The 14,840-nt window shown below is 46.9% G+C and overlaps 1 protein-coding gene across 9 annotated transcripts in view; it reads right to left on the bottom strand.

Moving 5' to 3' along the window:
* Positions 1-14,840, bottom strand: part of GRB10 (growth factor receptor bound protein 10) — a 203,291-nt gene that overhangs the window by 54,068 nt on the left and 134,383 nt on the right. The window lies entirely within an intron of this gene.

Below are 14,840 nucleotides of genomic sequence, written 5' to 3'. Positions count from 1 at the left end.
TCCCGGATATTTAAGATCCAAAATACTCAGCCAGTGTGGCTCAGTCATAGACTAGGAGCATAATGGGTTCAACAAAGTATCTCAGGTGTCCAGGTGGGGTTCCGTGAGTCCAGCCCCTGGAACTGGGTCCCTATAGGTGTGTGTTCACCTGCCCGAGGTCCCATGAGCTGACCGTCACAGGTTCCCCTAGTCCATGCCCGAGCTCTTTATTTGGTGGCTATGTGATGGCCGAGCTCAGGGACACAGATAGGGAAGGGACGTGGCATCCGCTTCCACTGCCTTCTTCCTCCCTCTTGTATCAGCAGCCCAAAAGCAGACCCCCAGCAACCTGAAACGCATGCAGTATAATCAGTCTACTTTTATGGTAACGTACTGTCTTTATCAGGACAACTTCTCCTTCATGTCTTATTTCAAACCCTGTCATTGACTGATGGGCATTCCGTTTCAGAAAAACTCTCACCTGGGCCCATCAGTAAGCAGGACAGGTCTAACTGATTTCCTGAGTAGGGAACCTCAGGTAAGCTCTGTAAGGCCTGCTGTGCAAGCGGTACCCTGGATCACAGCACCGTCCTAGCAAGAGCGGGATATCAGCCTCTACACAGCCCACTGGGCCACCACCCACTGGCCAGTGGAGCAGGGCTGTCCTGTCTGCTAAGGCCCCATGACCAAGAAGGTGTGGACAGATGCTAGACAGACAGAACAATGACAGACAGGTGGATGGGGCTGGGTATGGGATGGGCGGACCAGTTGGTGAAGGAAGACTGGCAGATTCACAGTGAAGTTTGAGAAGCTGAGAGACACAGCAGGCGCAGAATAGCTAAAACACTGCAAAAGGGCTACAATCCCCAGTACCATCTCCAGTCTGGATGACGCAGAAAATGAGAGCCATGAGAAAAATTTCATAAATGGAGCTATCGTTTAGGGCTATAATTTTATTCAATTACAACATTCAGAAAATGTATTTGAAGATAAAATTTTCACCCTCAAAATCCCAATTTATCTCCAAAATATATTTGCTATGAATATAGTTTATGCTAATAATCTTTATACTGCCCATAATTCATTTTTTTAAAAAGCAAGCTTACATACCATCAAAATGAGATTATATAATCACAAAAATACTGATAACTGGAAAGGCAAAACAGAAATTATGGAGATTTCTTTGAAAAAGCAGGACACATTCACTGGCAGCCCTTGGACTCCCAGCCTGCTACTTTTTCAATACTAAAAACCACACAACCCAAGCAAAAATCACCAGTGACCCACAGCAGCTTTCAGCCAGCCATGAGTATGTCTGCTGGGCTGGCAGGGAAGAAACATGAGCCAAAAACACTGCCGTTTGGGCACTAACTCCTTTAAAACCAAGCAAACAAAAAGGATCTGCTGAGCACCAGCTCAGAAGGTCTAACACCAAGAAGAGTAAGTACCTGAAACTGACTGTGCACATCTTACCCCCATCCTCCAATTGCCCGGAGTTCTCAGACTCCGAGAGGTCTCCAGGCACATCTGAAAGCAAACGCCGTCGTATCAGACCTCTTGGGGTCTGTCCATTTGCTCCCAGACAGGCTCAGTAAACATCGTCTAGAGTTTCTTGAAACTACAGAAACAGCCAATCAAAGTGATGGATTGCCTGGACACGGTCCCCTCACCACCCAGGGAACTGTCACCAGAGCCCCAGTGGTGTGAGGCCCTAGGCAGTGATTAGAATTGGTCCAAAGCCACACTGCGAGGAACTGCAGAGTCCTAGCCAGTGGCCAGCCCCCAAGTCACATGCCTTCCCATCATATTATAAGTGACATACAGCACTTGGCATTATTTATAAAAATGAATTTTCTACACCCACCCACATACTTATAAATACATAAAACTTTTGCTCCAGCAATGACACTGCTGGTAACCAACCTATCCATCTGTCTATCCATCCACATCTCCATTCATGACCAAAGACCTATGCACAAGAATGTTCATTTCAGCTCTATTCATAATTAGGAAGAGCTGCAAACAAAAGCAAGCTTATATGCCATTAAAATGGTATATAAGCATCGCAGTAGTGTCTTTTCCCATAGCAACAATCACCCTAGAATGTGAGGTTACACAATGGAAAGCATGGGGGCCCTTGTTTCAGGGAGTTGTTCATCAAAAGAGGGTTGAGGTAAATCTATCACGGTACCTCCATACAACACAACACCATGAAGCTGCAGGGGAAATCACACAATGCACATCAATTTTGTGAAGAGATACACAAGACACTGTCTGCCGTGTCACCTCTGGAGAATGAGACTGGAGTTGGAAACTGAGAAGAAAGTGAATCTCACCGTTTACCAAATACCTTTTTGAAGTATTTGTTTCACTTTTTGTTTTTTACTATGAACATTACTTTTATAAATAAAATAGGTTCTCCTTTTTTTGGTCTCCTGGTTGGACATAGAGGTGATATGGTAGTAAGTCATGGCAAACTTACTCCTGACTCTGAATCCTGTTGGTAGTGCTAGGGTCTGCAAATTGTCACACCCTGACTGAATGAACCAGCTTCTTTGGAAAGAGATGAGTGGGGGTAGGGTGGGAAAAAGTTTTCACGTGAACATCTCTGGGGAAAATGTTAGCTTCTAATGCACTCATGTTCCTGGAGGCCTTTTTCTCCAGAAAAGGAAGTAGCTGTTGGACCAAATGGTGTAAAGATTCAACAACCAATCCTCCATCTCATCTACTGAGACTTAACCAGCCCTGCTGCTATGGGCACCAATCCCACCTGGTTAGGCCGGTGAGGCCAGGTAGGAACCCTGCTGCAGAGCCAGACTCAAGGCTCCTCCACTCATCCCAGCCACAAAGTCAGCAACCCCAGGCATCCATAAAAGTACCACTAACTAAAAAGAGGCAGAAAGTGTGGAGCATAAGATGAAATGTGCCTATTAATGGAAGACAGCTCATTGAGGCATGAAGAGTACAATTCTCTCTTCGGACAGGAATCACAACAGTCACAGAAAAACAACAAAACAAACTCACTTAGAATCTATCAGTGTCTAGAGACCTTGGTTCTATAGATATGGCATCTAACCATAGCATTTTATAACTTAAAAAGCAGATCAAAATAGTACTACAGAATTACAAGAGGGATTTCCACGAGTAACATCTTTTTCTGAAAAAAGTTTATTTAGTGGTAATCAAACTTTAATGAAACATTAAACCTAAAATGTAATCTATAATTTGAAAAAATGTTTTCAGATTTGAGTCAGATTGGCCGAACCTTTTCAAGCCATCTCAGGCCCAGCTGCATGGGGAGGGTGGGGATGCATCCTCACTGTCACTCACTGAGCAGATGCTCCCTGAGAACCTTCTCTATGCCAGGCACCAAGGTGCCGGGATTTAGGTCTGGAATAAAATCGCTTGACTTTATGGAACTTCATTCAAGTAGGAGAGACAGACAAAAAGCAAAATTCAGAGATTGTCAGATCGCAGAAGGCAAAGGAAAAACATTCAGCACAGGGCTCCTGGCTAAGAAGGTCCTCGAAGGCAGCAAAAGATGCCACGGGCTGACTGTGATGCTCCCTCCCAGGTGGCAGAAACTGAGGACCAGCTGAGTCAGGAGGCTCCCATGACGACACAGGCAAGGAAGGTAAAGCCCAGGCCCAGGTCCCACAGCAGAGACAGGCAAGCGCTGTCCAATTCTGGTACACAGGCTAGGGTGGCGTGAAACTCAAAAGAGGAGTGAGGAAGGGAACTGGGAATTCTGATGGGGGGACTGGTCTGCTGCTCCGAGATGGGAGTTTGGAGGTATCATGTTTGGAGGGAAGGATCAGATGCTGACTTTGGACCTATTGTGTTGGCAGTGTCTTTTAAGCACCCACATGGAGGTGCGACATCAGCAGCTGGAAACAGGAGTCTGGGGCTTGAGGAAGAGTTTAGATGGGAATGTAAACCTGGGAGTAATCAGCACAGGGACAAGATGGAAAGCTGAGGGAATGGCCACGGCTGTCCAGGGAGCACAGAGAGGAGAGACGGAGCACCAAGGCCCAGTGACCGGAAGAGCCAGCAACGACGGCTGAGAAGGAAAGTCCAGCAAAGAGGGTGGAAACCCAGATGGAGCTGTGGAAAGGAGAGCAGTGAGCAACAGGAGCCCTGATGCTGCTGCAGGCCCGGCAAGCAGAAGACAGAGAACCCCGTTGGTGTTGGCTTTGGCCACGTGGATGCCACCCTGATGGGAACAAGAGGAATTGAATAGCACAGTGTGGACAAAAGCTGGGCAACTGGAACGTTTTTGAAAAGGTTTAAAAAAGGAGCATTAGGAAACCAAGGAAAATGATAATCCTCTGAAAACAGTAATTTTAACCACTGCCTTAATCTGAGGGAAAGGAAGGCAGAGCCTCGACCCAAGACGGTAAGGAAGACCCATCCTCAATTTTGCCTTTGGGAATCCTTATCCCAAGTCCTCTGACAGCCCAAAGATGGCAGAGCATAGGTCCCCCTCCCATAGAATGCCTGGGGAGTTTCCAGTTGACCACATCCCTCCTGCAGCTACTCCCTCTGGGCTTCCAGAGTTTCCTTTCTTCAGGGCAGTGTGCTGAGCCCAGCACACTACTTCTGGAGGTCATCAAGGTCACTGAGACATAACAATGGATTTATTGCCTGAAGTGGTCCCAGGTCCTTTTCTTTGAAGCTTTTGAGGGCACTCTTCTCAGCTCTGCCGCTCCACTAGGAGAGGGCAAAGTAAATATTCTGAGTGTGACTCCCAGGCCTCAGATCTACTCAATGTGGTCGGGCTAGCTCCTGATGGATGCACTGGTTAAGGGCAGCTGCCTCTTCTTCCTGCTCCTGAGTGGCCACGGGACTTGGGGGTAAGAAACTCATGTTGGGGAGCCGGGTTCTGATCCTGGCTCTGCCAAAGCAAGGGTGACCATCCCCCTAGAAGAGCACCCAGAACTTCTATAAAAACAAGGCCATCGTCCTTGTACTCGCCTGCCTGGGATGTGCTGGGCTCCATTCTTGGAGGTGTGGACAGAGCAGTGAACATCACTGATGTTCTAGTGATACAAATAGAGAACAAACAAGATAATCTCAGCAGACAGTGAACAACATGGAGACCACAAGCAAGTGCTGTGTCAGAGGGAGGCTGGCCGGGGGCACTGCCTTTTCCAAAGAAGCCCAGGAAGGCCCAGAGGAAGAGACATTTGAACTGACACCTGAATGATGACAAAGTGGCAGTGAAGAAAAGGTCTCAGGAAAGAGCCTCTGTGTGGAGACGCCACAGGGGAAATGCACATAGGTGGACGTGAGCTGGCAAATGTGAGGGACCAAGAAGGCCGGGACGGCTAGAGCACAGTGACGACACACACAGGGGAGGGAATGGAGAACGGGACCATGCACCCCACGGGGAAAGCTTGGATTTAATTCTGGGTGTGATGGGAGGACAGTGCGATTCAAATGACTCCAGAAATCGTACAAGAGCTGCTGGGCTGTGGATGATGTTAGGCGAGGTGAGCAGGAGACAGGCTGCTGTGTCGTCCCAGGCTGGGACAGGAGATGGCATGGTGGAGAGGACAGGAAGCACTAGATATGGGACACATTGGAGAGGGAGAGTTGACTGGATTTGTACCTGAGTTCAAAGGGGGAATCAAGGATACACTCCTCTTCCTTGGCCAGAGCAACTGGGTGGACAATGACCCCTTTTAGTTAGGTGAGGAGGCCTTGGTATGCTTCAACCACATTTTCTTTGGTTAAATTTCACATGGCAACTAGAGACCCAAGTGAAGACGGAGGGTACCTTTCAGCAGTGACTTGTTCTGGTTATAGAACTGGGTCATGAGCAGAGAGATGGCATCTGATGGCATGGGGCCAGATGCAGTCTCTCAGAGAGAAGACCACTAGAGTGGAGGAAGCTGAGGACAGAGGCTTGCGGGCCTCCAAACACCCAGCAGCCTGGCAGAGCAGGAGACAGCAAAGGGATGAAAAGGGATGAAGGAACAGAGAGATGAAGAGATCACAAGCTGGGGTCAAAAACACTTAGAGAAGCAAGTTTCCAGGAATCAAAGCTGTGTCACATGCTGCTGAGATGCCACCAAAGATGCCACCCCGAACTGGCCACTGGTCTTAACTAGAGGCAGGCCACAAGGCCCCTTGATGAGACCCATTTCAGGCAGCTAGTGGAATGGAGCGCCAACTAAGGTGGGCAGGGGTGAAACCAGGAGAGGAAAAGTAGAGACAGGGAGTCAAGCAGCTGGTCCTGAGAGGTCTGCAGAAAAGCAGCATAAAACGAAGCAGCAGTCAGAGAGGAATGTGGCCACAAGAGGGCTTCACTTAGATGAGATGTGTCAAGGCATGTCTGCATGCAGGCAGGAATGATTCTGGAATGAGGATGAAACTGACCATGGAGGAAGGAAAAGACAGTCAATGACTATGTAGACTCAATGTCCTAGAGAAGATAAAGGGGGCAGCTGTGAATGGAGTGGTGGCCCTGGGAAGATGTAAGGATGTGTTCCCCTGTTTGGGTGGGAAGGCAGGCAGGTGCGTGCTGATGGGGAATGGATAAAACAGGTGGTAGACACAGCAGGTGGTTCTCATTGAGAGCTGGTCCTGCCTACTAAGCCCAAGGCTAGGATACCAGGTGAGAAGTTAGAAGGGGGAAGAAAAGGAGTAAAAAGTTGTCTTTTTCATGGAAGTAGTGAATGAATTGGAAGTAGGAAAATCTCCTGGGAGAAAAAAAAAAAATCAAGGGATAGAGAGAGGAGATTTACCTTTTTCTTACTGATTTATAAGAGCTCTTTATTTAGGATATTGCAAATGTAAATACTGCAAATATTCTTTTGCAGCTTATCAACAGTTTAACATCTGATTTATAGCATTAATTTTCTTCATGGTCAAATCCAGCAATCTTCCAGTATGATTTTACCTATTGCTTTAATAGTTGGGGTTTCATTCCTTAATCTGAGGACCAATTAATTATTCAACTATATATTTTTCTATTCCTCCTAAGGTCTGACTTTTTATTAACAGATTAATCAACCTAGAAATATTTCAGTGTATGTGTATTAGTTTGCTATGGCTGCCATAACAAAATGCCATGAACTAGATGACTTCACAGAAACTCTGTGTCTCACAGTTTCACAGAACAGAAATCCACGATCAAGATGCAAGCAGGTCTGATCCTCCCGAGGTCTGGAGGGAGAATCCACTTCTGGCCTCTCCTGGAGGTTCTGGCGGCTGCAGGCATCTTTGTCATTCCTTGGCTTATAGAAGCATCACTGCAATCTCCACCTTTATCTTTATGTGGCATTCTCGTCCCGTGTCTATTTGTGTCCAAATTTCTCCTTAGAAAAGGACACCAGTCATATTGGGTAAGGAGCCCAGCCTACTACAGTACCACCTCATCTTGATGAATCACATCTGCAACATCATTTCCACATAAAGTTACGCTCTGAGGAACTGGGGCTAGGACTTCAACTTATGTATTTTGAGGGGGACATAATGCAATCCATAACAGTGTGCAGTAAGACCCTAATTCAACTGCTCATGCAAATAGTTTATAGTTGTCGAAGCACATTAAATTAAACAATGCCACTTTCACAAGATTCTAACCTTGTATGCATCTGACTCTCTGAGTACATGCTTCAGTGCACAGAACTTTCACTCTCCATTCTTCAACTCAAACCATGTGGTTTTCATGACAGTAGCTTTATAACATCAAAGCCACTCTTTTGAAGAAGGTAATCTGTCACCAGTGAAAGACCAAATCCAGATGGTCTCTTCTGTGTTTCCATCCAACCCAACCTCTTGGCAGGGCTGACTCTGCTGACGACCCTCACTGGACGCCCAGCCCCACGGGTCCCACTCAGGCTGTTTTAACCTCTTTATCTCAGGCTTCCATATACTGTCCCCACTTGGAAGGGCCCTGATCTATTCTGGAAATTGTAGGTAGAATTTTGGATTTTAAATTTTCAAAAACCTAGATGAACATAACGTGTATTTCTAGTTCCAAAACAGGGTTCCGACTGATTCAGTGGCTGAGACAACATAAAACTAAATTAAAACAAAAACTCCATCTATAAAAGTAAGTGGAATACCATCTATAATAAAAGAATATGAGAGCACATACTGCTAGTGTTGCAGACACCCGTTAAGTACCTGAGACCTGGTGGGCTGGGCAGCAAGCTTCTAGGTTCCCATCAGGGCCACGGTTATGGCAGGGGCAAATCTGGTTCTCTTTAGTCTCTATGGCATAAAAATTATTCACCTATAGGAACAACTTCGGTTTCTATAGAAGCAACTTGTCCTTTATTAGGGGAACTCCAAATTACACCAAAGAGGGTGGATACAGAATAAGAGAACGCCTTCCAGGGACTTGGGCCACTGAACTGACTGCTAATAAAAGAACAATGCCTTTGAGGGAGATGGCCATACAGCGTAACCAGAGACACAGAGGCAAGCCACATGCACCAGATATGTGTCCAGAGACCAGGTCATTCTAGAGTGGGAGGAGAAGGATTCTGAGACTTCTGCTGCTTGCTAACAACCAAGCCCTCCAATCAAATACCTGAAAATCTTAATAGCATGAGAGTGGTCAAAGCTGATACCACGCAGACTTCGTTGAGACTGCAGATTTTTCTATCAAAATGTTTCTTTTTACCCATCCCCTTCATTTTCTTTGCCTCATCCTTTGGCTTACTGCACACCAGGTTTAGTTTGACTCAGAATTATCAGCACGGAGATAATTCACTCTTGATCCTCCAATGGCCCAGTCTTCTTTGGATTCCTGCCCTTAACAACACAATTCACTGTGGTCAGAATTCACATTCCCAAAGCTGTTCCAAGTCATGCTCTTGGTACCTACTAGAATCTTATTGGAATAAAATGAAGAATTTTTGTCCCCTCTCATGTAACTGGTTACAAAGGAACTGAGCAACTGCTGAGTGCAATATACCAGGGCCCACTTCACACTCCCCCCTGCTGGCCTCCGTGCCCTTCTTCAGCTGGCCCCAGTATGATGAGGAGCAAGGCATCTTCTTGGGCACGGGCAGCAGGCAGGCACCGTCTTCCTAGGCAGCATCAGCCCTAGGCCGTGGGCCCCAGTGCATGCTCCGAGGGAGGACTGTGTGTTGGGGCAGCAGGAGGTAGCCACAGCAGGAAGAGTCTGTGCCGTGCTGCGGCACCGCCCGTGAAGCCGGGAACAGCCATAGCATACATAAGGCCTTGCACAAGAGGAGTACAACTAATCTCCCACAGCCTCCAGACGCTATTGCACTAAAAGCTGTTTGTCTCGGCCAGCCCCACCTGCTGCAACTGGGACAGCCAAAAGAGTGGGGGACTCGGGAAGAGATTTCAGGTCTGACATTTTCATCTCATAGGAAACAGCACACAAGTGCAGGTGTGTGTACACACGTGCAACTTAGGCTCTGCACAACTGCCCTGCATGTATTCCAAGCCACAACCCTCCCCAGGCAGGAAGAGCCCTCCCAGCCCTCTGAGTTCTCCCACACTCCTCCCCTTGGAAATTGCCAGAGACCACTTCAGCCGCTGGCCTCCCCGTGCTGGTGAAACGGTGCATCGGGAAGAGACTTAAGTTTGCCTTCCACACACTTCACCACTGTTCACAGGGTCCATGACTGGCCACCTCTGCCATCCCCCAGGTGGCTGCTACATGAAGAAGCTGCCCAAGTAAATTTGGTAGATCAAAAAGGGATCTCTAAAGTACAGGCTGGAAGGGGCACACAATGATAACAAAATCTTCCTCTTGAACTGTAAGTGATTACAGACACTAATATAAATCCAGCTAGAAGTGTAACCATGCGGCTGTCACTGTGCTTGAGACCATGAGGTCTTTATTCCCTTGTGTTCTGTCTTCTTGGGAACCTTTCACAGTATTCTGAGGCTCAAGGGCTGAAGGCTCAAGAATGCCCTGCCCTCGGATGACGTTTATACACAAGGAAGCCGAGCATGGAAGAGACAACCCCCTTTGCACAGTGTGTTCTGCCAACAGAATTATGAGTATTCCATGGCTTTTGGAAAGAAGGAAGGAAGCAGCAGCATGTCCCCAGCTTCTCCTGAAGTGTGGGGAATGCCTGGGGATGCCTAGGTACCGCGGGGTCCCAGGGAGGTGGCTCTGCGAGTGTTTCCCATGACCAGCAGCACCAGCTCCGAGCGTGCCTTGATCCCGAGTTGTGAAAAACCAGACAGATCAGTTGATGGCAATAAATGCTCTCCTGCCTTCAGGGGGCCTCTGCCAAGCCTCACAGAGTCCCAGGCAAGGGCACCTCTGCAGAGCTTGCCCTGGTCTGGCCTTAACAATAGGGAGAATTACTGTGGTATGACCTGGTCAGTTCTGTTGTCTGTGAGGTTTCTTCTCTAGAAAGAGCTCACTGCAGCATCAGTGCATGTTAAGAGGCATATTTTTGATTCTAAGCAGGGGTTTTTCTTCGTTTAGCATTTTATTTTGAAATAATTTTATTTTGAAATAATTTGTTTAGCATTTTTACAAAAAATGTGCAAAAAGTAATACAAAAACTCTCTGTATATATTCTTCATCTTAATTCTCCAAATATTAGCATTTCACCCCATTAGCTTTATCAAATTCCCATTCTCTTTCCCTACCTATCTAGGAGAGTGGGTTGCAGACATCTAGCCCCTTTCCTGCTAGATGGCTGTGTGTATATTTCCTATAAACAAGAACACCCTCATAACTACAGTACAATGATCAAAATCAGGAAATTAACACTGATATACTACCATTAGCTAATTTACAGACCTCATCCAAATTTAGCCAAGTGTCTGACTCCTGTCCTTTATAGAAAAGGAAAAAAAAAAAAAAAGAAAAGAAAACAATGCTGTTCTTGGTTCATGATTCAGTCCAGGACCCAAGCTGCGTTTGATTGCCTTGGCTCTTTAGTTCCTCAGATTTGGGTTTTCTTTTTGGCTTTTGTTTCTGTGGGGGTCTTCTATGACCTCAAAACCCGAGGTCATTCTCTAGAATGTCTCTTGGTTCTGGTCCAGCTGATGTCCCTTTGAGATTAGCTGTAGAGATGCTGTGTCCCCCTGGGTGCCACAGCTCAGGAGCCACACAATGCTGCCCTGACCCTTTTTTGGTGACATCAGTGTGGCTCACCTGGGAAGAGTGTCTGCCAGGTGTTTCCACACACGTAAGTTATTATTTTCCCCTGGCCCTTCATGCTGGCTCCTGTGTCTTTATGCCATGTCCCTTTCACTCTTTAAGCATCTCCCAGGCAGCCCTGGCTCCTTTTATTGGAGAATGGTATCTAGAAATGACCTGAGTGTTAGGTTGAACATATATTTAAAGACAGAGGAAACACAGAACTGCAAGTTGTCTTACAGACCGTGAAAACTACGAGAAATCAATAAATCACATCTTACCAATTTTACTTAGATGCACTCAGTTGTCCAACTTCCCTCCACTGCCCTAGTCCAGACAACACGTCAGCATCTCCTGCACCTGCATCCCAACCGGCCATCCCACACCTCCTCCAGCCCAGCCCATCCTTCACACTGCAGCAGGCAAAGCAAAGTACAAGGCTGCTTTCCCCTCTCTGCCAGAGACCTCCTTTGCCCTGGAGACCAATCTCTTCCTGAGACACCTAAGGCCCGGCTTCCTAGACGCTGCCTCCTCTATACTATCTCAGCCATCACCCAGGGTGCCTGTGCCTTCCTCAACTGTCCTCATTCCCTCTTTCTGGAACACTGTATGCCTTCCAAGACACTTAACGATTCCTCATCTTCGGCCCCACTGATAGCTCTCCCCACATGATGGAATGTCCTGGCAGCATGTTGGAAACCGTCTGTGATAATGTGCCTCTATGAGGCCATCAGCATTGGTTTCTCTCACTGGGTTATGGGCTCCCAGAGGGCAAGGCTGTGTCTGCCCTGCCAGCCTCAGACCCCAGCACCCAGGCAGTACCTGCATGTGGAAATCACCTAAAATCTATCAGTGAATGGGCACAAGAGAGGAACAGAGGACAGTAAGGGCGTTATTTCCTGACTGTGTCCTAGTAGGGGAAGTTGGATCCCTGAGGAGACAGGCGCAGGCTGAGCGCACAGTGTGAGATGTGCAAGCATGTGAGGGGTTTAGACAAGCAGACCCAAGGTCCTTGCTTGCTATCGGTCACGCTGATCCTCCGTCCCAGGGCGATCCTGTGGACCTGAGACCATGTCAGGGAGGCAGTGGCAGTGAGCTGTGCTGCACAGCTGAAAAAGACAGGATGTGGAACTACTGAAACAACACATGCTGGAGATCTCTAAGCTCATAAGGTCAGAGACCCGATGTGGTAACTATGCAGTAACCTATGCAAATGCCACTAGATTCTCTTCTTCCTCCATCCCTGTCACTGCAGGGCCACACAGGCCTAACTTGTCATACAATTACTATACACCCAGAAATAGCCACGGAAAAGCCAGAGGGCTTGCTAAGATGTCTGCGGTATTGTGAAGACACAAATCCTGGAGTCCCTGCAAACAGATGCTGACCACCTGGGACACAGAGTTCCACCCCTGCTGGGGACGGCAGGCTTCCAAAGCCACCGTGTGCTACCATGCAGCGCCTCTGAGCCACTCTCTCATTAGGGAGAATGCAGAGGTGGGGAAAGGCTCCAGGAATGGGGTCAGGGCTCAGAAGTCCTGAAACTCACTCTATCCCGGATGTGGTAATCAACATAAGCAGGTCTTTGCAGATAGATATAGCAACACACATCCTGAGCTATAAAACATCCTCAATCTTTTAGTAGGAATCTGACTTCTAGGGTCTACCCTGGGTAAAGCATTCAAAATGTGGCAACAGCTGCATTGCAGGCACCCAGTGAAGCATCATTTATAGCACAGACACTGGACGACAATGCAAATTATCTGACCACTGCAAAATAGGCAAATATGGCACAAATCGGGACTCATCAATATAGGTATCTGCTATCATGAGTGTTTTTTAGGAAGACCACATTAAAAAACACAGAAAATACTTATGAGATGTTAAATAACTGAAAACATATCTAAAATTATATCCACCTTTACTAAAACCTGATAAAATGCCAAGGGTCAGGAACTGGACCAAACTCTGGGCAGACGGAAAGAGCTGACTTTGTTTTTAATACTGTTACAATAACGCTTTTGTGCCAGTTCAATGGTCAGAGTCAAAAGGGCAGTCACACTTATGCTCCAAGGTTAAATGAAGAAGAAAGCAATGTTGCTTCCCACTTCCTCGAGTGTCTGTGATGTTCCCGCTGCTCCTGGCACGGGAACACTGCCTCTCATTCCCTTCCAGGATTCTGCAGAGAGACCAGGGACTGTGTGAGCAGAAACGCAACCCGTGAACAAAAAGGGAGGAATGTGCGCCGGTACATGGTGTTCCCATTTAAATCTTTTCGGGGATTTCCTCATATAAATAAATCTGAAGATGCCAGGGTTCTATAAATAGGGCTAGAAACTACTGCCCTGATTCAAGAGAATCTCTGTTGTAAGATGACAGCGAAGACACTATTTTAGGGCAAAGTAAAAGATAAACCATGTTAGTCATTAGCATTTGGTTCTCTCAGGGACCAAAAAATAAAAATCACCAGCCGAGGGTATGTACTTGTAAACCTTCCCACACAGGGACTATGTCTGCGCTCTCTTTCCTAGAAATGTCCAGACTTGGCACCAACAGCGGAGGGAGGATGTTTACCAAATTCTCTTGTGAATTTTTTGGATTTTCAGAACACTTTTACTTGGTTTCCTCCACTAATACTTTTTTTTTTCTTTTTTACATTTTTATTACTCAAACTACTTGTCCTTCAGCCAGTTAAGAGACTGAGGCGAGAGCCTAAGGAAAGAAAAACAGAAAAGACATGGAGGAAAAGAGATGGCCATTGTCCAGGCAGTGGCCTAGATGGCCCATCTCATCTTGGGTCTCAACCAAGACCCAGAGGCCTAACACTTTTCAACTGTGTAAACTCTAGAACACTTTATCCTAAACTGGGTGGACCTGCCACATGCGCCTATTGCAGGAGAAAACAAAAGTCCCTCCGTGGCTGGTCACAGGTATAAATAAAGCGCCGATGTCCACGTTCAGTGAGTGTAACAAGCTTCTCCAGTGGGTGAACTATGGATTCCCACTGAAAATCAAACACAAACCAGCAGGCTGTTTGCTTGCAGTCATTTAGGCAGAAGCTGTCAGGTAGGTAAATGGGGGAAAGTGCATTGTCTAGTGGTTCCCCTTTTCCTGATACAATTTCGAGTCAAAGCAGCAGCAAGAATTAGCAAATCAGTTTGCCAAAGAAAATGATTTCCTGTTGCTAGCAAAATAGGTGCTCTCTGTGAAAGCACTGATGGCCACCGATAACCGATGACTGCACACTGCCCTTGCCTTTGAGTCCACAGGAGCCTCACGTAGATGGCCACAGGTGGGCAAGGCACAGACTTAGATTTTTGGCAAAACTATGGTGATTCTTCCTGTGAAAGACATATATAATTTAAGTGCTCACATTTCCAATGCTCTTGACAGCTACAGATATCAAGAGGTATTCAATGCTACAATACAAGATCTGTTTCAGGTCCCTCAAATTTAGAGGTTTATATTTTAAAAGATATTTGTAGTCCAGAAACACTGGTAGTTGGGATTTCACATGAGATTCCTGCACTGATTTCCTGTCTCATATTTAGCCAAACAAGTGGTCTGCTCCAGGTCACGACTGCCCCGCTGCAATTGCATCACTTGCTCTGATGCAAACACAGGAACATGCAGGTGCTGTCACGTCGGGCCTTCGGGATTATTCTCAGACTGCAGGGGCTGCGGTCCCTAGAGAGCTGTGAGAGACCTCAGCTTTAGCAAAGCTGCCAGAGAAGTCTGAAAAAGGACGACATTCACCATTTTAAAA

The sequence above is a fragment of the Nomascus leucogenys genome, chromosome 17 (assembly GCF_006542625.1).
Source record: "Nomascus leucogenys isolate Asia chromosome 17, Asia_NLE_v1, whole genome shotgun sequence".
Taxonomy (NCBI): domain Eukaryota; kingdom Metazoa; phylum Chordata; class Mammalia; order Primates; family Hylobatidae; genus Nomascus; species Nomascus leucogenys.
The sequence above is the reverse complement of the archived record's forward strand: the minus strand, read 5'-3'. Positions and strand labels throughout refer to the sequence as shown.